Source organism: Macaca nemestrina, chromosome 11 (genome assembly GCF_043159975.1).
Source record: "Macaca nemestrina isolate mMacNem1 chromosome 11, mMacNem.hap1, whole genome shotgun sequence".
Lineage (NCBI taxonomy): Eukaryota > Metazoa > Chordata > Mammalia > Primates > Cercopithecidae > Macaca > Macaca nemestrina.
In genome coordinates this window covers 9,769,236-9,791,459 of record NC_092135.1, presented here as the reverse complement: position 1 = coordinate 9,791,459, position 22,224 = coordinate 9,769,236, and the positions used below count along the sequence as shown (strand labels likewise).

The window sequence follows — 22,224 nt, the reverse complement described above, 5'->3', positions numbered from 1 at the left end:
ACCTGTAGTCCCAGCTACTCGGGAGGCTGAGGCAGGAGAATGGCGTGAACCTGGGAGGCAGAGCCTGCAGTGAGCCGAGATCGCGCTACTGCACTCCAGCCTGGGTGACAGAGCGACATTCTGTCTCAAAAAAAAAAAAAAAAAGAAAAGAAAAGAAAAATAGGGGCAGTAAGGACCTATGCTCAACTGTAGAATGGCATAATGTTTCTTAGCAGTGAAAATGGAATCAGTGTAGCCACATCCATCAACAGGGTTCAATCTGAGAAGCATAATGTTGAAAGAAAAACTCAAGTTGTAAGAGGATTTTTCTTCTGTTTGTAGAAAGGGCAAAAAGGGGAAAAACTCAACAATATAATGAAAGAAATATGTAAATATGTGGGAAAATGAAAAGTAAAGGAATGGTTAATACAAAATCAGGATTTAAGTCTCCCTGGGGAGAGAGAGAGGATGTGATTGGAGAGGGGACCCAGGCTTCTAAATTATATGTTCCACTTCTTAACCTAAGTGTGGGGAGTGGAGGGAGAACATGGGGGTTTGTTTTCATTTGGAAATGTCCGTATCTATGATATGCACTCTTTTACATACGATACGTTTCACAATCAAAACAAAACAAAATCAATCACAATCAAAACAAAACAAAAAATCTGGGAGAAGCAAGCTATTGGCCTGTGGTGACTTGCACATAGATTTGGCCAGAGTAATATACCCTGCAAGCAAAGTTACTATATTACAAAAAAATAGAAAATCAAAGGCTGGCCACAAGGCTCTGACCCTGAACTCATGCCAAGAGGAAGCCATTGCTAAAGCCCTAATTATGGTTTCTGGGAGGGGCACCTCCTCAATGCCCACACCAGCCGTGGCCTGGAGGGATAATGGGTCAGGAAGATCCCCATGGATGGCACACCCAGCAGTGCCTCATGAGCTGGCCACAGGACTCACGCCACTGCCCAGGCAGCAAGGCTTCAGAATGTGATCACATTCTGGGGTGGTGATTGTGACGTATTTCCTAGTGTTTCTTTTTTGAATGAGTTTTTGTTGTGGATACCCCATGATTCATCTTTCAGATTATGAGTTGCAGGTCCCTAACAAGATACATCCACCCTGATGGAGAGGACGACACGCCACCCAGGGACCCTGGACTTTGAGCTGGTTACAATAACTGGATGAGAGGTGGGCAGGGCACATGTGTTCTGTGGATGGGAAGAGCACGTGATGGGTGGTAGATGGAACAGGGAGAAGACAGAGTGGAGACTGCTCTTGGTCACCAGTATAAACATCCCCTTTCTTCTTTATTAATCAAACCCTGATTTTGTTGGGGGAACAATGTGCTTAGCTAAAACAAACACAAAAACTGTATTTAGCAGTCTTCCTAGCAGTTGGGCAACCATGTGACAAGGTCCTGACCCATGAAATCAAGTGAAATTTGAGTGACACATCAGGGAAAGCGTCTTAAAAATATATATATATATATAACTCAGCTAACAAGTGCCCTTCTGCCTTTGCCTTCTTTCTGTTGTCCGGAACATGGACATGAATGTTGAAACAGCAGTAGAAATCTTGTGATCATGAGGCTTTTTTTTTTTTTTTTTTTTGAGACGGAGTTTCACTCTTGTTGCCCAGGCTGAGTGCAATGGCGCAATCTCGGCTCACTGCAACCTCCGCTTCCTGGGTTCAAGCAGTTCTCCTGCCTCAGCCTCCCAAGTAGCTGGGATTACAGGCAGGCATCACTACGCCTGGCTAATTCTGTATGTTTAGTGGAGACAGGGTTTCTCCATGTTGGTCAGTCTGGTCTCGAACTCCCAGCCTTAGGTGATCTGCCCACCTCGGCCTCCCAGAGTGCTGGGATTACAGGCGTGAGCCACTGTGCCTGGCCGAGGCATTCTTAATGATAGAAGTGTGGACAGAATGTCTGTGTTCCCGCCAAATTCATATGTTGAAACCCTAAACCCCAGTGAGACTCCATTTAGAGTAGGGAAGTAATGAAGGTTGAATGAGGCCATAAGGATAGAACCTGATCTATAGGATAGGTGTCCTTAGAAGAAGAGAAACCAGAGCTCCCTTGCTCACTCCCACTGGCTCTTTGTGCTGCGTTCCATACTTAGAGGAAAGACTATATGAAGACAAAGTGGCTGTCTTCAAGCCAGGAAGAGGGTCCTTACCAGAAACCAAACCCTGGCCAAGAACCTTGATGTTGAACTTTCAGCCTCCAGAACTGTGAGAAAATAAATTTCTGCTGTTTAAGCCAACTAAGCTGTGGTATTTTGTTATGGCAGCCCGAGCTGACTAGGACAGAAATCGTGTGTTATCATTAGATGGTAGCACAGAAAGATGGAAGAATTCTGTGATGAATCAAGGAGCCAAGAAATAGATAATTCAATACTAGTAGTTGGAGACTTCAACCTCACTTTCAATACTGGATAGAACTGAGTAGATAGAAGACTTTAACAACACTATAAACCAACTAGTCCTAAAAAAAACATCTATAGAACACTCCACCCAACAACAGTAGAATACACATTCTTCTCAGGCACTCGTGGAACTGTTTCCAGGATAGACCACAGGCTAGGTCATAAAATGAGCCTCAATAAATTTAAAAAGTTTGAAATCATATAAAGTATGTTCTCTCACCACAATGGAATTAAATTACAAATCAGGTCAGGTGTGGTGGCTCACGCTTGTAATCCCAGGACTTTGGGAGGCCAAGGTGGGTGGATTGCTTGAGGCCAGAAGTTTGAGACCAGCCTGGGCAACATGGCAAAACCCTGCCTCTACCAAAATTACAAAAATTAGCCAGTCTCGTAACCCAGTGTCAAAATAAATAAATAAATAAAAATTAAAATAAATTACAAATCAGTAAAAAATGAAAATTTGGGAAATTCACTAATATGTGGAAATTAAGCAACATATACCTAAGCAGTCAAATGAAGAATGGGTTAAATAAATCACAAGGAAAATTAGAAAATACTTTGAGACAAATAAAAATGAAAACAACATATCAAAACTCATGGATGGGCTGGGCACAGTGGCTCGTGACTGTAATACCAGCACTTTGGGAGGCTGAAGTGGGAAGGTTGCTTGAGCCCAGGAGTTCAAGACCAGCCTGGGCAACATAGTGAGAGCCCATCTTTACAAAAAAATTTTTAAAAATTAGCCAGGTGTGGTGGTACACACCTGTGGTCCCAGCTACTTGGGAGGTTGAGGTGGGAGAATCCCTTGAGCCCAGGAGGTTGAGAGCAGCAGGAGGCCACATTCATACCACTGTACTCCAACCTGGGCAACAGCGTGAGACCCCATTTCAAAAACAACAACAAAAAAAATGGATACAGGACAGACATCAGTAAGATGGTAGACCAGGAATATCCAGGCCATTATTCTCCATGGAAACATTAAATAAACAACTGGAGACTGGTTAAAATGCCTTTATGGAAGCTCTGGAAATCAGTCAAGGTTTAAAGCAAACAAGAAAATTTCATGATGTTTTTACTTGCCTGTGCTCCATCCCCTCCCCAGGTGGTACATTTTGGGGGAGGCAGTGTCCTGGTTTCCTGCTTCTTTCCACAAGTCAGAGGGAGCAGAACCAATCAAGTATACCACATTCTAGCCTCAGGGGCTGCCTGAGGGATTGTTCTCTGTAATTGTCTAAGTTGGAGCTCAGACAGCCAAAAGTGACAATGCTCAGATCTCGAGCTGGAGGAACCTGTGGGACGCAATGGTCATAGCTTCTGAAAACTGACCAGCAGACCTCTGAGCTAAGAAATTACTGATTAAGAAACACAGTAGAATACCTAAGACCTTGAGAGGAAGCAGGGGGAGAATCTAAAGGGAATTTAAGATTTTTTTTTTTTTTTTTTTTTTTTTTTTTGAGACGGAGTCTTGCTCTGTCACCCAGGCTGGAGTGCAGTGGCCGGATCTCAGCTCACTGCAAGCTCCGCCTCCCGGGTTTACGCCATTCTCCTGCCTCAGCCTCCCGAGTAGCTGGGACTACAGACGCCCGCCACCTCGCCCGGCTATTTTTTTGTATTTTTTAGTAGAGACGGGGTTTCACCGTGTTAGCCGGGATCGTCTCTCGATCTCCTGACCTCGTGATCCTCCCATCTCGGCCTCCCAAAGTGCTGGGATTACAGGCTTGAGCCACCGCGCCCGGCCGGGAATTTAAGATGTTTAAAGGTAAGTGGTACATGCCTATAGTCCCAGCTACTCAGAAAGCTGAGGCAGGAGGACTGTCTGAGCCCAGGAGTTTGAGGCAGTAGTGTGCTATGACTGCACCTATGAAAAGACCTGGGAACAACACCTTATGCCTTCATGCCTGGCTGACTAGTGGTCTGCATGAGACCGGTCTGCAAAGACTGGGAAAGGTGGCTGTTTTGTCAAATGCCCAATTTTTAACAAAGGATCATAAAATATACAAATAAAGAGCAAAACATGGCTAATTCAAAGGACCCAAATAAATCTTCATAAACACAGACATCAGCCTTATTGCGCAAAGTCTTTAAAACAATTGCCTTGTGTATGTTGAAAGAACTAATGGTAAACATGGACAAAGAACGAAAAGAAGGCCGGAAAACAATATATAAACAAAATGAGAATATCAACAAAGAGATAGAAATTATGTATACATAAAAAGAACCAAACAGAAATTCTAAAGCTGAAAAATACAATAACTGAATTGGAAATTTTGCTACCAGTATTCAATAACAGATTCAAAAAGGCAGAAAAATAATAATCAGAAACTTGAAGACAGGTCACTTGAAATTCTTGAGTCTGATGGGCAAGAAAGAAAAAAGAGTGACGGAAAAGGTGATCAAAGCCTGTGAGACTTGTGGGACACCATCAGGTGGACCAATACAGTCACTATGAGAGTCCCAGAAAAAAAGAGAGAGAAAGGGTCAGAGAGAGTTTAAGAAATGATATGGCCCCAAACATCCCATATTTGAGACATGAATATACAAATTCGAGAAGCTTAATGAACTTCAACTGGATACATCTGAAGAGACCCACACCAAGATGCATTATAATCGACTGTCAAAAAGCCAAAGACAAAGAAGGTATCTTCAGATCTGCAAGAGAAATGCAACTCATCAAGCACAGGCGGTCCTCAATGTTACCAACAAATTTCTCAGCAGAAACCATGCAGGCCAAAAGGCAATGGGATAATATGTTTAAAGTACTGGAAGAATAAAACCTGTCAGTAGAGAATTCTATGTCTGGCAAAACCATCCTCCAAAAATGAGGAAAAAATTACAACATTTTTAGATAAGCAAAAGTTGGGAGAGGTTATTATCACTAGACTTCCCTACAAAAATGGCTAAAGGGAATCCTTGAAGTTAAAATGAAAGAACACCAGATAGTGACTTAAAAACTGTATGAAAGTATGTAGTTCTCTGGTAAAGGTAAATAAATGGGTAAATGTAAAACCAGTATTACTGCAATTTTATTTTAGAACTTCACATTTTATTCTTCTATGTAATTTAAGTACAAAAGCATAAGAAATAATTATAAATCTATGTTAATGGGTACACAATATATACAGATATAATCTGTGACATCAATAATGTAAAGTGGAGGGGGCGTGGCTATAAAGGAAGGGATTTTGTTTGAAATTCAAGTGAAGTTATAGCAGTTCAAAATACATTGTTATAGCTTTGGGATATTATATGCAATCCTCATGGTAACCACAAAGGAAATAGATATATAATACATACAAAAGAAAATAAGAAGGGAATCAAAACATCTCACAACAAAAAATCAACTAAACACCAAGAAAGGAAGTAATGGAGGAAATGATGTACAAAAATTATTCAAGACATACAGAAAATAGATAACAAAATAGCAATAGTAAATTCTTCCCTGTGGGTAATTACTTTAAAAGTGAATGAACTAAACTTCCCAATAATAAGACATAGATAGGTATAATGGCTTTAAAAAGCAGTGTCTCTATGTTAACAGCATAAGAGACTCACTTTAGGTTGAAGGATATACATTGGTTAAATGTGAAAGGATAGAAAAAGATATTCCAAGGAAATAGTAATAAACAAAGCAGGAATGACTATGCTAATATCAGACAAAATCGATTTTAATGATAAAAGGGTCAATTCACCAAGAAGACACAACAATTATAAACATATATGCACCACACATCAGACCTGCTAATTATATGACATGAGTATCTACTGAATTAAAGACAGAAATAGCTCTACAATAACAGTAGAAGACTTTAAAACCCAATTTTCAATAATGGATAGAACAACCAGACAGAAGATCAATAGGAAAATAGGGGATTTGAACAATGCTTTAGACAAGTTTGACTTAAAAGATATATATAGAACATCTACCCAGCAACATCACAACACACAATTTTCTCAAGTGCACAAAGGCGAGGGAGGGTGGCTCACACCTGTAATCCCAGAACTTTGGGAGGCTGAGATGGGAGGATAACTTGAGCCCACGAGTTCAAGGCCAGCTTGGGCAACATAGAGAGACCCCATCTCCACAAAAAGAAATGTAAAAAATTAGCCAGGTGTGGTAGTGGTAAGTGCCTGTAGTCTCAGCTACTTAGAAGGCTAAAGAGGAAGAATTACTTAACCCCAGGAGGTCAAGGTTACAGTGAGTCATGATCATGCCACTGCATTTCAGCCTGGGCAACAGAGCAAGATCCTTTCTAAAAAAAAAAAAAAAAAGAAATAGAAAGAGAGAGAGAGAGAGAGAAGAAGGAAGGAAAGAAGGAGTGAGGGAGTCCAGGAGAGAAGGAGGAATGAAAGGAAGGAAGGAAGGAAGGAAGGAAGGAAGGAAGGAAGGAAGGAAGGAAGGAAGGAAGGAAAGAAAGGAGGGAGGGAGAGAGGGAGGGAGGGAGGGGAAGAGGAAAGGAAAGGAAGAGAGAGAAAGAAGGAAGGAAGGAAGGAAGGAAGGAAGGAAGGAAGGAAGGAAGAAAGAAAGAAAGAAAGAAAGAAAGAAAGAAAGAAAGAAAGAAAGAAAGAAAGAAAGAAAGAAAGAGAAAGAAAGAAGGAAGGAAGGAAAGAAAGAGGAAGAAAGGGAGGAAGGAAGGACAGAAAGAAAGAAAGAGAAAGAAGAAGGAAGGGAGGAAAAAGAGAGAAAGAAAGAGAAAGAAAGAAAGAAAAGAAAAGATAAGAAAAGAAAAAAAAAGAACATTATCCAGAAGAGATCGTATGTTAGGGCACAAAATACGTTTTAATAAATTTTAAAAGGTTGAAATTATGCACAGAGTCTCTTCTGATCACAATGGAATGAAACTAGAAATCAATAGCAGGAGGAAAATTTGAAAATCCACAAATATGTGGAAATTAAACAATACACTCTTAAACAACCAATGGGTCAAAGAAGAAATCACAAGGGAAAATAGAAAATATTTTCAGACAAATTAAAATGAAAACAGGTTTCTGCTGTTTTGGAGAGCAGTGATCTAATCTGCAGATACCGTATCCCCTCTTCCACTTCCTGCTGCAGCCAATAAAGGCCGTTGCTACCATTAAAAAACCAAAACAAAACAACAACAACAGGTTTCCTCTTTCACCAAGGACCTACCAAGGTGAGTCATGTTCACACCAAAGCCATGAATAAGGTGGCCTGGGTCATCACAGAAAAGCCCTACATGAGCCTGGGCAACAACTTCCACATGAACATGCGTGTGTGTGTGTGTGTGTGTGTGTGTGTGTGTGTGTGTAGATTGCTATTATCTCCAGTAGGAAGCCCTACAACAAGATAGCAGGCTATGTCACACATCTGATGCAGAGGATTCAGAGGGCCCCAGTGAGAAATATCTTCATCACGTTACAGGAGGAGGAGAGAAAAAGGAGAGAGAATTCTGCTCCTGAGGTCTTAGTCCTATATTAGGAGATCATTGAAGTAAATTCTGACACTGAGGAAATGCTAAAGCTTTTGGACATTGGCAGTCTGTCCAACCTGCAGGTCACTCAGCCTGAAGTTGGGATGAATTTTAAAATGTCACATGGAGCTGTTTGACTCTTTCTGCAATGTTATAATATTTTCAGTCAGCCTGGGACAACAGCAAAAAATAAATAAAACCACAAAATAATACTTATGGGATGTAGTATAAATAGCACTAAGATAATTCATAGCTATAAACACTTAAGTTAAAAGAGAAGAAAGATATGAAATCAACAACCTAATTTTACACCTTAAGGAGCTAGAAAAATATCCCAAACCTAGCAGAAGGATAGAAATTATAAAGATTAAAGCAGAGATAAATAAAATAGAGAATAGAAAAACAATACAGAAAATCAACAAAACCAAGAGCTAGCTCTTTGAAAAGATCAACAAAATCGAAAACAAACCTTTAACTAAGTAGACTTAAGAAAAAAAGAGAAATGTAAAATAATATCAGAATGAAAGAAAGGCCATTCAACTTTACAGAAAAAAAATTATAAGAGAGTACTAGAGGGCTGGGCACAGTGGCTCACCCCTGTAATCCCAGCACTTTGGGAAGCTGGGGCGGGTGGATCATTTGAGGTCAGGAGGTCGAGACTAGCATGGCCAATATAGTGAAACCCCATCTCTACTAAAATTACAAACATTAGCCGGGTGTGGTGTTGTGTGCCTGTAATCCCAGCTATTCAGGAGGCTGAGGCAGGAGAATCGCTTGATCCTGGGAGGCAGAGGTTGTGGTGAGCCAAGATCTCACCACTGCACTCCAGTCTGGGCAACAGAGTGAGACCCTGTCTCAAAAAAAAAAAAAGAGTACTAGAATAATTGCATGCCAAAAATATTAGATAACCTCGATGAAGTGAACAAACTCATAGAAACACACAACATACCAAGACTTAATGGTGAAGAAACAGAAAATCTGAAAAGACCTATCAGTAGGAGGGAGATTCGATTCAGAACCAAAAACTCCTCAACAAAGAAAAGCCTAGGACCAGATAGCTTCGCTGGTGAATTCTACCAGACATTTAAAGAAGAACTAACACCACTTCTTCTCAAAGTCTTCCAAAAACTTGAAGAGAAAGGAACATTTTCAAACTCATTCTGTAAGGCCAACATTACCATGACACAAAAGACACTACAAGAAAATAAAACTTTAGACCAATATTGCTTATCAATATTGATCCAAAATTCCTCAACAAAATTCTGGTATACCAAATTCAACAGCATATTAAAGGGACACCACTACTAAATAGGATTTACTTCTGGAATAAAAAACTCCAAGGATGGTTTAACATATGAAAATGGATTAATGTAATACACCATAGTAACAGAATGGAAAAAAAAAAAAAATGACCATCTCAACTGATGAAGAAAAATCACCTGACAAAATTCAATAGCCTTTCATGACAAAAACATTCAACAAACTAGAAATAGAAGAAAAGTACCTCAACATATTAAAAGCCATATATGAAAAATCCAAAGCTAACTTTATCCTGAATGGCAAGACTGAAAGCTTTTCCTCTAAGATCAGAAAGAAGACAAAGATGCCCGGTTTCACCACTTCTATTGGACATAATACTGGAAGAGTCCTAACCAGAGAAACTGGGCAAGAAAAAGAAGTGAAAGGCATAAAAATTGGAAAGGAAGAAGGGAAATTATCTCTGTTTGCAGACAATATAATCTTATATGTAGGAAACCCTAAAGGTTACACACATACACAAACTACTAAATGCATTCAACAAAGTAGCAGGATACATAGTCAGTATGCAAAAATCAGTTAATTTCTTTTTTTTTTTTTTTTTTTTGAGACGGAGTCTCGCTCTGTCGCCCAGGCTGGAGTGCAGTGGCGCGATCTCGGCTCACTGCAAGCTCTACCTCCCGGGTTCACGCCATTCTCCCGCCTCAGCCTCTGAGTAGCTGGGACTACAGGCGCCCGCCACCGCGCCCGGCTAGTTTTTTGTATTTTTAGTAGAGATGGGGTTTCACCATGTTAGCCAGGATGGTCTCGATCTCCTGACCTCGTGATCCACCCCCCTCGGCCTCCCAAAGTGCTGGGATTACAGGCTTGAGCCACCGCGCCTGGCCCAAATCAGTTAATTTCTATACACTAACAATGAAGAATCCAAAAATGAAATTAAGCAAACAATTCCATTTATAACAGCATCACAAAGAATAAAATCCTTAGGAATAAACTTAACCAAGGAGGCAAAAAACTTATACTGAAAACTACAAAATGTTGCTGAAGGAAATTAAAGAAGACACAAATAAGTGGAATGACATCCCATGTTCATGAATTGGAAGTCTTAATACTGTTAAGATGCCAATGTTACTTAAAAGTGATCTAGACTCAATGCAATTCACATTAAAATCCCTACATTGTGTTTTGCAGAAATAGAAACATCCTGGGGCTGGGTGTGGTGGCTCACGCCTGTAATCCCAGCACTTTGGCAAGCTAAGGCAGGCAGATCACTTGAGGTCAGGAGTTCAAGACCAGCCTGGCTGACATGGCAAAACTCTACTAAAACTACAAGAGTTAGCCAGGTGTGGTGGTGCGCACCTGTAATCCCAGCTACCTGGGAGGCTGAGGCAGGAGAATCATTTGAACCCAGGAGGTGGAGTTTGCAGTGAGCTGAGATTGTGCCACTGCACTCCAGCCTGGGTGACAGAGCAAGACTCCATCTCAAAAAAAAAAAAAAAAAAAATCATATGTAATCTGTGAGAGTCTAAACAGTCAAAATAATCTTGAAAAAGAACAAATTTGGAGGTGTCACGTTCCCTGAGTTCAAAACTTCCTACAAAGTTATAGTAATCAAAACAGCATGGCACTGATGTAAAGACATACACATAGAACAATGCAACACAATAAAGAGCCCACAAATCTGCCCTGAATGTATGGCCAAATTATTTTAGACAAGGATGCCAAGACCATTTAATGGGGAAAGGGCAGTACTTTAAACAAATGGTGTCGGGGAAACTGGATATCCAAATACAAATGAATTATGTTGGGTCCTTATCCTACAACATGTGCAAAAATTAACTCAAAATGAATAGAAGACCTAAATGTTAGAGCTAAAACTATAAAAACTCTTCTAAAAATATAGGAGGAACACTTTATGACATTGAATTTGGCAATGACATCTTAATAATGACACCAAAAGCACAGGCAACAAAAGCAAAAATGCACAAATGGGACTACATCGAAATTTAAAACTTTAACAGAGAAACAGAAACTACAAAAAAGAATCAATTAAAATTTTTTTACTAAAAACGATAACGTCTGAAACAAAAATTTACTGGATAGGCTTAACACCAGATTATAAATGACAGAGTATAAATAAACTTGAAGCTAGATCAAGGGATCTAATCTGAAGGACAGAACAACAACAAAAAATTGAAAATAAAAACACAATCTCAGGGAACTGTAAACAACATTTAAAAACCCTAGTTCCCTTGTATTTGGAGTCTTGGAAAAAGAAGAGAAAGAAAATGAGGTCTCAAAAATATTTGAAGACATGATAGCAGTCGCAAATTTTGTGGGCATACATTTATAGATTCAAGAAGCTCGGCAAACCCCACACCAAATAAATACCAAAAAAATCACAAGGCATATGATTGTCAAATAAGTGAAAATCAAACATAAAGCAAAAGCTTTGGAAATAGAGAAAAATAATACATAATATATAGAAGATCGAGGATAAAAAATTTGAGTGTTCCTCTCATCAGTAACAATGAGAGTCAAAGATGGTGGAACAATATCTTTGAAGTGCTGGGGAAAAAAAAAAAAAAACAAAAAAACAAAAAAAAAAACAAGAATTGGCTGGGTGCGGTGGCTCACGCCTGTAATCCCAACACTTTGGGAGGCCGAGGCAGGCAGGTCACCTGAGGTCAGGAGTTCGAGACCAGCCTGACTAAAATGGAGAAACCCCGTCTCTAGTAAAAATACAAAATTAGCCGGACATGGTGGCATATGCCTTTATCCTAGCTACTCAAGAGGCTGAGGCAGGAGAATTGCTTGAACCCAGGAGGCGGAGGTTGTGGTGAGCCAAGATCGCACCATTGCACTCCAGCCAGGGCAACAAAAGTGAAACTCCGTCTCAAAAAAAAAAAAAGATATTTTCAAATACATGAAAACGAAGACAATTAATCACTAGTAGACCTTCTCTGTAATAAATGCAAAAAGATGTTCTTGAGGTTGAAAGGCAGTAATACTAGAAAGAATATCTAGGAAGGAATGAAGAGCTCCAGAAATCCTATATATGTGTATCAATATAGCCAGGCAAGGTGGCTCACACCTGTAATCTCAGCACTTTGAGAGGCCAAGGTGGGTAGATCACTTGAAGCCAGGAGATTGAGATCAGCCTGGCCAAGACGGTGAAATCCCATCTCTACTAAAAATACAAAAATTAGCCAGGCGTGGTAGTGGGCACCTGTAATCCCAGCTACTCGAGAGGCTGAGGCAGGAGAAACTCTTGAACCCGGGAGGTGGAGATTGCAGTGAGCCTGATATCATGCCACTGCACTCTGACCTAGACAGGACTCTGTCTCAAAGAAAAAAAAATGTGTATAGATATAAATATACAATTTTCTTTTGTTTTTTGTTTTGTTTTGTTTTGTTTTGTTTTGTTTTGAGATGGAGTCTTTCTCTGTCACCCAGGCTGGAGTGCAGTGGTGCTATCTTGGCTCACTGCAACCTCCACCTCCCAGGTTCAAGCAATTCTCCTGCCTCAGTCTCCTGAGTAGTTGGGATTACAGGCCACAGTGCCCAGCTAATTTTTTTGTATTTTTAATAGAGATGGGGTTTCACCATATTGGCCAGGCTGGTCTTGAACTTCTGACCTCAAGTGATCCACCCACCTTGGCCTCCCAAAGTGCTGGGATTATAGGCGTGAGCCACTGCTCTGGCTGACTTTTTTTTTTTTTTTTTTTTTGAGACAAGCTCTTGCTCTGCCATCCAGGCCAGAGTGCAGTAACGTGATCACAGCTCACTGCAGCCTCCACCACCCAGGCTCAAGTGATCCTCCCATCTCAGCCTCTAAAGTAGCTGGGACTACAGGTGCACCTGCAGGCCCAGTTAATTTTTGTATTTTTTGTAGAGATGAGGTTTTGCCATATTGCCCAGGCTGGTCCTTTTCATGACTTTAAGATGCATTTGATTGTGTAAAGCAAAAATCATAGCATTGTGTATGGGGTTTACAGCATATGTTGAGGTGATACATATGACAATTACTAAAGGATGGGGTTAGTACATGTATCTACATAAGCACAGCCAAGGTTTCTGCATTTTACATGGTGTGGACAATATTATTTCCAGTGGAATTCCACTGTGGTCAGAGGACATGCCCTGCGTGATATCATTCCTTTTAAAAAATTTATTCAGATTTGTGGCTGGGTGCAGTGGCTCACGCCTATAGTCCCAGCACTTTGGGAGGCCGAGGCAGGAGGATCGTTTGAGGTCAGGAGTTCAAGACTAGCCCGACCAACATGGTGAAACCCTGTCTTTACTAAAAATACAAAAAAAAAAAAAGAAATAGCTGGGCATGGTGGCACATGCCTGTAATCTCAGCTACTGGGGGAGACTGAGGCAGGAGAATCACTTGAACCAGGGAGATGGAGGTTACAGTGAGCCAAGATCACACCACTGCACTCCAGCCTGGGCAACAGTGAGACTCCGTCTCAAAAAAGAAAAAAGTATTCAGATTTGTTTTATGGCCTGGAATCTAGTTTATTTCAGTGTAAACATGTACCTTGTTTTCCACCTAATATCAAGACAATGGTAAGGATGTCTGCTTTCCCTAAACATTGTGCTAGAGGCCCTAGCCTGTGCAAGAAGGCAAGAAAAAGGGAGGGAAAAATGCAGGCCAGGTGCAGTGGTTCACCCCTAAAATCCCACCACTTTGGGAGGGAGAGGAGGATGGATTGTTTGAGCCCAGGAGTTCAAGACCAGCCTGGGTAACATGGGGAAACCCTGTCTCTACAAAAAATACAAAAATTAGTGGGGCCTGCTGATGTTCGCCTGTATTCCCAGCTACTCTGGAGGCTGAGGTGAAAAGATTGCTTGAGCCTGGGAGGTCAAGGCTTCAGTGTACCACTGCACTCCAGCCTGGGTGACAGAGCAAGACCCTGTCTCAAAAACAAACAAACAAACAAACAAAGGCACACAGACCAGAAGAAAGAATTAAAATTGTCTCCATTCTCGAGAACTCTGCAAAATAATTACAAGAATTTAAAAGAGAATTTAGAAACGTCACACAATACAGTTTAGTGTGCAAATAATTAAAAATTTAAATTAAAATAATTTCCCTTTATACCATCAAAAAGTATGTCAGTCTTAGAGGTAATTTTTTTTTTTTTTTTTTTAGTTGGAGTCTTGCTTTGTCACCTAGGTGTCACAATCAAGGCTCACTGCAGCCTCAAATTCCTGGGCTTAAGTGATCCTCCCGACTCAGTCCCAAGTAGCTGGGACTACAGGCATGTGCCACCACACCTTGCTAATTTTTTAATTTTTCATAGAAATGGGGTCTCACTATGTTGCCTAGGCTGATCTCAAACTCCTGGGCTCAGATAATCCTTTCGCCTCAGTCTCCTAAAGTGTTGGGATTACAAGCGTGAGCCACCACCCCTGACCCCTCTGATAATTTTTGACAACCAAAAATACCACACATCTCCAAGTCACCACCAGTAGAGAACCACTGAGAATCTTTTATGTCTTAAAACTTTGGGACTGATGTGGCCAGAACTTGGGAGCAGACTTGACTCTATAGGCCACTGTGTAGGTTGAACTTCCAGCCTCACTAGGTTCCTTTTTTATTATTTATTTATTTATTTATTTATTTATTTATTTAGAGACAGAGTCTCGCTCTGTTGCCCAGGCTAGAGTGCAGTGGCGTGATCTTGGCTCACCGCAATCTCCACCTCCCAGATTCATGCGATTTTCCTGCCTCAGCCTCCCAAATCGCTGGGACTATAGGCGCATGCCACTACGCCCGGTTAATTTTTTAATTTTAGTAGAGACGAGGTTTCACCATATTGGTCAGGCTGGTCTTGAACTCCTAACCTCAGGTGATCCACTTGCTTCAGCCTCCCAAAGTGTTGGGATTACCGGTGTAAGCCACCGCGCCCGGCCTAGGTCCCTCTTTTAATAAGGCATGGACAGAGAAAAAGCAGGACCTCAGGTGTCGGAGGACTGCCTAGGAGGATTCAGGGACACAAAGGATCCCACACTCTTCAGCCCTCTCCATCTCCCTGTCCTGCCAGTGGAGATACTCCCCTATGGGAGGAGGCTGCTCCCGCCTTGTTTGAAGACCCTAATCCTCCTTACGCCCATCCTTACCTGACCTTTGAGTGTCCTCCAAATCCCAGCATACTTTAGAACAATACTTACAAAGAAAGCCTGGGGGGACAAGCTTACGCACAGAAGTGATGGTAAGATTTTGGTATTTTATATCAGGAACAAAAAGCACTCAGGGAGTCAACGTGGGAGTGGATTCTGAGAATGAAAGATGAAGTCGGGAGGAACAAAATTTCAGACCTGGATCTGTTCTGAAAATAGGTGTACTTACTTCAGATCTTGGGATTCCCAAAACTCTTGACTGTACTTCCTGAATCTGCTCCCCTGACAGCTCTCCCCATCTCTGTACAGTTGCCCCTTTAGCAGTGCAGGGGTTAGGGCACTGATCCCCACCCTGCATGAGCTGAAAACGTGCATATAACTTTTTCTGTTTTTGAGACAGAGTCTTGCTCTGTTGCCCAGGCTAGAGTGCAATGGCATGATCTTGGCTCACGGCAACCTGCACCTCCTGGGTTCAAGTGATTCTCCTGTTGCAGCCTCCTGAGTAGCTGGGATTATAGGCACATGCCACCATGCCCAGCTAATTTTTGTATTTTTAGTAGAGATGGGGTTTCACCACACTGGCCAGGCTGGTCTCGAACTCTTGACCTCAAGCAGTGATCCGCCCACCTTGGCCTCCCAAGGTGCTGGGATTACAGGCCTGAGCCACTGCGCCCGGCCTAAATAAACATATAACTTTTGACTCCCCCAAAACATAGCTACTAATAGCCTACCATTGACTGGAAGCCTTACCAATATGATAAAGAGTTGGGTAACACATTTTTGTGTGTGTGTGTGTGTATATATATATATATTACTGTATTCTTAAAGTAAACCAGAGAAAGGAAAATGTTATTAAGAAAATCACAAGAAGGAGGAAATACATTTATTATTCAGTCTGTGGAAGTGGATCATCATAAAGATTTTCATCCTTGTCATCTTCACATTGAATAGGCTCAGGAGAAGGAGGAAGAGGAGGGCTTGGCAGAGGCAGAGGAAAATCCATGCGTAAGTATTCCTATGCAGCTCAAAACCATTGCTGTTCAAGGAACAACTATAATTGCCTAATCCTGCCTTTTAAGAGTCTCAGGCCAAAAATGTTGGAGTCAGCCTGAGCTCTTTTTTTCTCTCGCTCTATATTCAATCTGCATGATCTATTTCAGAAACATATTGAGGCTGAGCATAGTGACTCATGCCTGTAGTGGCAACACTTTGGGAGGCTGAGGCAGGAGGATGGATTGAGCCCAGGAGTTCGAGACCAGCCCGGGCAACACGGTGAGACCCCATCTCTACAAGAAATAATAAAGTAACTAGGTGGGCGTGGTGGTGTGTGCCTGTAGTTCCAGCTACTCTGGAGTCTGAGGTGGGAGGATTCCTTGAATCTGGGAGGTTGAGGCCTCAATGAGCCATGTTTGCACCACTGCACTCCAACCCGGGTAACAGAATGAGACCCTGTCTCAAAAAAAAAGAAAAAGAAAAGCCTGTGGTGACATGGACAACGCTGCCATGAAAGGGGCCCTGTGTTTGGCAGGGATGGAGAGATCATGGGTGGCAGAGGCCATGTAGCAGCTCCTCCAGAGGCAAGTCCATGAGCCTTCTGGTGACGTTGTCTGAGCCTGGGTTCTCTGGGACTGAATGAGATGTGGCAGCCCAGCTAAGCTCCTACTTGATTTATGCAACCGAGAAGCTCCAGATGTTGAGGATGGATGTGTGACCTGAGAAGGCAGGATACAGAGTCCCTGCCCCTCACCCAATTCCCAGAGCTCCAGCCTGGGTTCTGCAGAGTGCACGGGAGGCTAGAAGTCTTGAGAAAGAACCCCATGCTATCATCACGAGGATGGACTCTCAGTCCTCCTCTGGGTCTTCCCTAAAGGTGCATGTGGATGTTTACCAGAGTAACTGTGCACTGGACACAACCTTTTTTTTCAATTATTTTGTTTGTTTGTTTTTGTTTTGAGACAGGGTCTTACTCTGTCACCCAGGCTGGAGGGCAGTGGTTCGATCGTGGCTCACTGCAGCCTCCACCTCCTGGACTCAAGCAATCCTCTCACCTCAGCCTCCTGAGTAGGTGGGACTATAGGTGCACACCACCACACCCGGCTAATTGCTTATTTTTTATTTTTGTAGAGATAGGGTCTCCCTCTGTTACCCAGGCTAGTCCGAAACTCCTGGATGCAAACCATTCTCCCACCTTGGCCTCCCAAAGTGCTAGGTGGTGTGAGCTACTGCACCTGGTCTGGCCACAATCTGAGCTCATGCAAATTCTTAGGGAGAAAAAAAATTTGTTACTGCAGTGCACTGGTCAAATGGGGGTTTATGGGCATCAGGTGATAATAGGTGGACTTCAGGCCCACGGGCATCTTGTGTGAGGTAGGTCTGTAAACATATCCTATGGCTACTGTCCCTTAACAACTTTCAGAATCTTCGCTGGGGCACTTTGACCCAGAAGTGAGTGCTGTTACTGTTGGAAGAGCCAGACAGAGACCTCTGGGTTCCTCCTGTCTATGAAAATAATTTATTGAAAGCTGCACCACATCCCTGTTTGAACTTCAAAGATTAATACCACCATCAAAGACTTCAAAGATGCAGAGGCCATCCATACCGTGGCCTCACAGACTTCATATATTTAGCCTGTAGACAAGACAACTGATTTTTTTTTTCTTAAAGTAAGCCAGAGAAAAGAAAATGTTATTAAGAAAATCACGAGAAGGAGGAAATATATTTATTTATTTATTTATTTATTTATTTATTTATTATTATTATTTTTTGAGACGGAGTCTTGCTCTGTAGCCGGGGCTGGAGTGCAGTGTCCGGATCTCAGCTCACTGCAAGCTCCGCCCCCCGGGTTTACGCCATTCTCCTGCCTCAGCCTCCGGAGTAGCTGGGACTACAGGCGCCCGCTGCCTCGCCCGGCTAGTTTTTTTATTTTTTTTATTTTTAGTAGAGACGGGGTTTCACCGTGTTAGCCAGGATGGTCTCGATCTCCTGACCTCGTGATCCGCCCGTCTCGGCCTCCCAAAGTGCTGGGATTACAGGCTTGAGCCACCGCGCCCGGCCTATTCTTTTTCTTTTTGAGACGGAGTCTCGCTCTATCACCCAGACTAGAGTGCAGTGGCGCGATCTCGGCTCACTGCAAGCTCCGCCTCCTGGGTTCACTCCATTCTCCTGCCTCAGCCTCCCGAGTAGCTGGGACTACAGGCGCCCGCCACCACGCCCAGCTAATTTTTTGTGTTTTTAGTAGAGACGGGGTTTCACCGTGTTAGCCAGGATGGTCTCGATCTCCTGACCTTGTGATCTGCCCATCTCAGCCTCCCAAAGTGCTGGGATGACAGGCGTGAGCCACCACGTCTTGGGTACTGGAAAATTTAATCAGGTGGTGACTTCAAATGCAGCTCTTCCACAGACTCTCTCCTCACTGATACAAATCATTGATCCTGGTACCTGGCATTCAGCTGTTGATCTGAATAGAAACAGGAAACACTAGGAATTTTATTTTTATTTTTATTTTTTGAGACAGGGTCTTGCTCTGTCATCCAGATTGGAGTGCAGTGGCACTATCACGGCTCACAGCAGCCTCTACCTCCAAGGCTCAATCAATCCTCCCACCTCAGCCTCCCAAGTAGCTGGGATACAGACATGCACCACCACACCCAGCTAATTTTCGTATTTTTTTGTAGTGATGGAGTTTCCCTATGTTGCCCAGGCTGGTCTCAAACTCCTGGACTCAAGCTATTCACCTGCTTCAGCCTCCCAAATGCTGGGATTACAGGTGCGAGCCTCTGCACCTGGCTGGGAGTTTTCTTTTAAATTGATACATAATTTATATACCATAGTAGTTACCCATTTAAAGTATACAATTCAGTGATTTTTAGTATATTCTCAAAGTTGTGCCACTATCACTATGCTTACATTGGAACATTTTTATGACCCCAAAAAGATCCAGAAGTTTACTTGTACCTGACAAGGAACTAAACATTCCTTTGGCACTGTGCTTTGGAACGATGTCACCTCTCTGGTTCTGGCCCACGACATAGAGAACCGTGCCATCTCACTGTCCATCCTACAGGACGCGCTTATACCTCAATGGATCCAGTGGTGCTCAATGTGTCTGTGGTGGCTTTGGAGCAAAGTCATACCTCCTCCTCCTTCTCCTCCTCTTTCTCCTCCTCCGTCGTAGTCGTCTTCGTCGTCATCGTCGTCTTCTTCTTCTTCTTCTTCTTCTTCTTCTTCTTCTTCTTCTTCTTCTTCTTCTTCTTCTTCTTCTCCTTCTCCTTCTCCTTCTCCTTCTCCTCCTTCCCCTCCTTCCCCTCCTTCTTCTTCTTCTTTCTTCTTCTTTCTTCTTTTCTTCTTCTTTTTTTTTTTTTTTTTTGATATGGAGTCTCACTTTGTTGCCCAGGCTGGAGTGCAATGACACGATCTCGGCTCACTACAACCTCTGCCTCTGGGTTCAAGCAATTCTCCTGCCTCAGCCTCCCGAGTACCTGGGACTGCAGGCACCCACCACCATGCCCAGCTAAATTTTTGTATCTTTAGTGGAGATGGGGTTTCACTGTGTTAGCCAGGATGGTCTCAAACTCCTGACCTCATGATCCGCCTGCGTCAGTCTCCCAAAGTGCTGGGATTACAGGCGTGAACCACCGCGCCTGGCCAGCCATATGCTCTTCTGTGAGTGGCCAGTCTCCTGAGAAACAGCTTTCATTGTGGTTGAGAGTGAATATCCATGGGATACCAGATGACTGTGACCGTGGAACTGAACACCCCAACATGCACTGAATGTTTTCTGATCCACCAAGCCATGCAGTCTTGTGTGCCAGCAGCACCCCGCCCTCGAATGGATGGGAGCAGGCTCATGCAATCCTGGAGGGCACAGGCAAGTTGCACGAGCAGGTGGTCACCCACCCGTATGCCTACTCCTGTCATCTTTCCTCCCCTCAAACACACCACGAGCAGTGGACAGGGGAGGAAAGCAATGGAGTCTGGTGTCTGATGGCTCTGCACAATATGCTGGCACCAGCAGAATATGGATTTCTAGACCGGGCGCAGCGGCTCACGTCTATAATCCCAGCACTCTGGGAGGCTGAGGCAGGTGGATTCATTACATGAGTCCAGGAGTTTGAGACCAGCCTGGGCATGTCTGTACTAAAAATACAAAAAGAAATAGCTGAGCATAGTGGCACACACTCGTAATCCCAGCTACTTGGTAGGCTGAGGTGGGAGAATCACCTGAGCCCGGGAGGTCAAGGCTGCGGTGAGCCGAGATCATGCCACTGCCCTCCACACCTTGGGTAACCAGAATGTGACCCTGTCTCAAAAAAAAAAAAAAAAAAGCAAGCAAGCAAGAAAGAGCCGGGCACAGTGGTTCACGCCTATAATCCCAGCACTTTGGGAGGCTGAGGTGGGTGCATCACCTGAGGTCAGGGGGTTGAGACCATCCTGGCTAACATGGTGAAACCCCGTCTCTACTAAAAATACAAAAATTAGCTGGATGTGGTGGCACGTGCCTGTAATCCCAGCTACTTGGGAGGTTGAGACAGGAGAATCACTTGAACCAGGAGGCAGAGGTTGCAGTGAGCCAAGATCGCACCACTGCACTCCAGCTTAAGTGACAGAGCGAGACTCTGTCTCAAAAAAAAATAAAAATAAAAAGATGAACTTCTGCGGAGCTCAGCCCTACTCAGTGGGTTTCTGAGGACAGTGGAGATGGGAAATCCTCCCCAAAGCACAGAACCTCAAGGATTACATCATGCACGATCCTCTTGTCCAGGAGAGATGATATGAGGTGTGGACCTCCCTAATTTGTGTGTGGTAGCTAACGGTCAGTGGTCAGGAAGTTGGAAAAAGCAAGATGGGGAAAGACTGGTAACAAGAAGTTTAAAGAAAGAGGTAGAATGAACCCAGAATGTGAGGATATTTGTGTCTTTTGTGAATGTTCCCCAAAGGGTGCCCATTGCGGAGGAGGTTTTAAATAATCGCTTTCCCTAACCAGTACCTACTCATCGACAGAGTGGAACAGTGGCAGGGGATGGAGGTTATATATTGGTTCAACAGCATGGAACTGACCATTCCAGAGCCAGTTTAGCGACGGTCACTACTGAGTGCCCAAGCAGCCTACCGCCAAAATCAACCCTAAGCCTTCAAAATGGCATCATACCCTGGGGGACCAGTCTGACTCCTGCTGGCGGTTGATTGTACTGAGTGAGTCCCCTCCGTTATTGAGGGGGCAGTGATTTTTATCCTTATTGAAGTAGTGATTAATTTTGTAAGTGAGGCTGGACCCAGTGGCTCACACCTGTAATCCCAGCACTTTGGGAGGCCGAGGCAGGAGGATCATCTGAGGTCAGGAGTTCGAGACCAGCGTGGCTAACATGGCGAAACCCCGTCTCTACTAAAAATACAAAGATTAGCCTGGTGTGGTAATGCGCCTCTGCAATCCCCGCTACTTAGGAGGCTGAGGCTGGAGAATCATTTGAACTCGGGAGGCGGAGTTTGCAGTGAGCCAAGATTGTGCCACTCCACTCCAGCCTGGGCGACAAGTGTGAAATTCCATCAAAAAATAAAATAAAATTCTGCAAGTGAGTTTTCCTTCCCTATTTGCCATGTTTCTCCTGCTAGCACCATCTGTGGACTTGCTGGAGGCCTTACTCAGCATTGCTGCTGATCAAGAAATGTCTTTCCCAGCGTGAAGAAAAGTAAGGCAATGGGCTAAGAATGCCAATGGGATTCACAGGCTTAACCATGTACCTGATCCTTCTGAAGCAGCTGGTCCTATAGAACGGTGGAATGGCCTGTTGAAGACTCAGTTGTGGCACCAGCTAAGAGATGACGCCTCTCAAAGTTGTGTTCTTCTAGACAACATGGTATATGCCCTGAATCCCTTATTAATATCTGAATATCTGGCCCTTTTTTTTCCTCTCAGCCCGAAAGGGTCCAGGTATACCTCACTCTACAACTAATAACCGACTCACAAGACACCTGTTTTTTTTGTTTTGTTTTTTTTT

The 22,224-nt window shown here is 43.2% G+C and overlaps 1 long non-coding RNA gene across 1 annotated transcript; it reads left to right on the top strand.

The window, feature by feature from the left end:
• The first annotated feature begins 1,024 nt into the window (after positions 1-1,024).
• LOC139356955 (uncharacterized) lies at positions 1,025-22,148 on the top strand. Its single transcript, XR_011609502.1, has 3 exons — positions 1,025-1,170; positions 16,181-16,234; positions 21,839-22,148. It is a non-coding gene; the product is annotated as an uncharacterized lncRNA (long non-coding RNA).
• Positions 22,149-22,224: the final 76 nt, after the last annotated feature.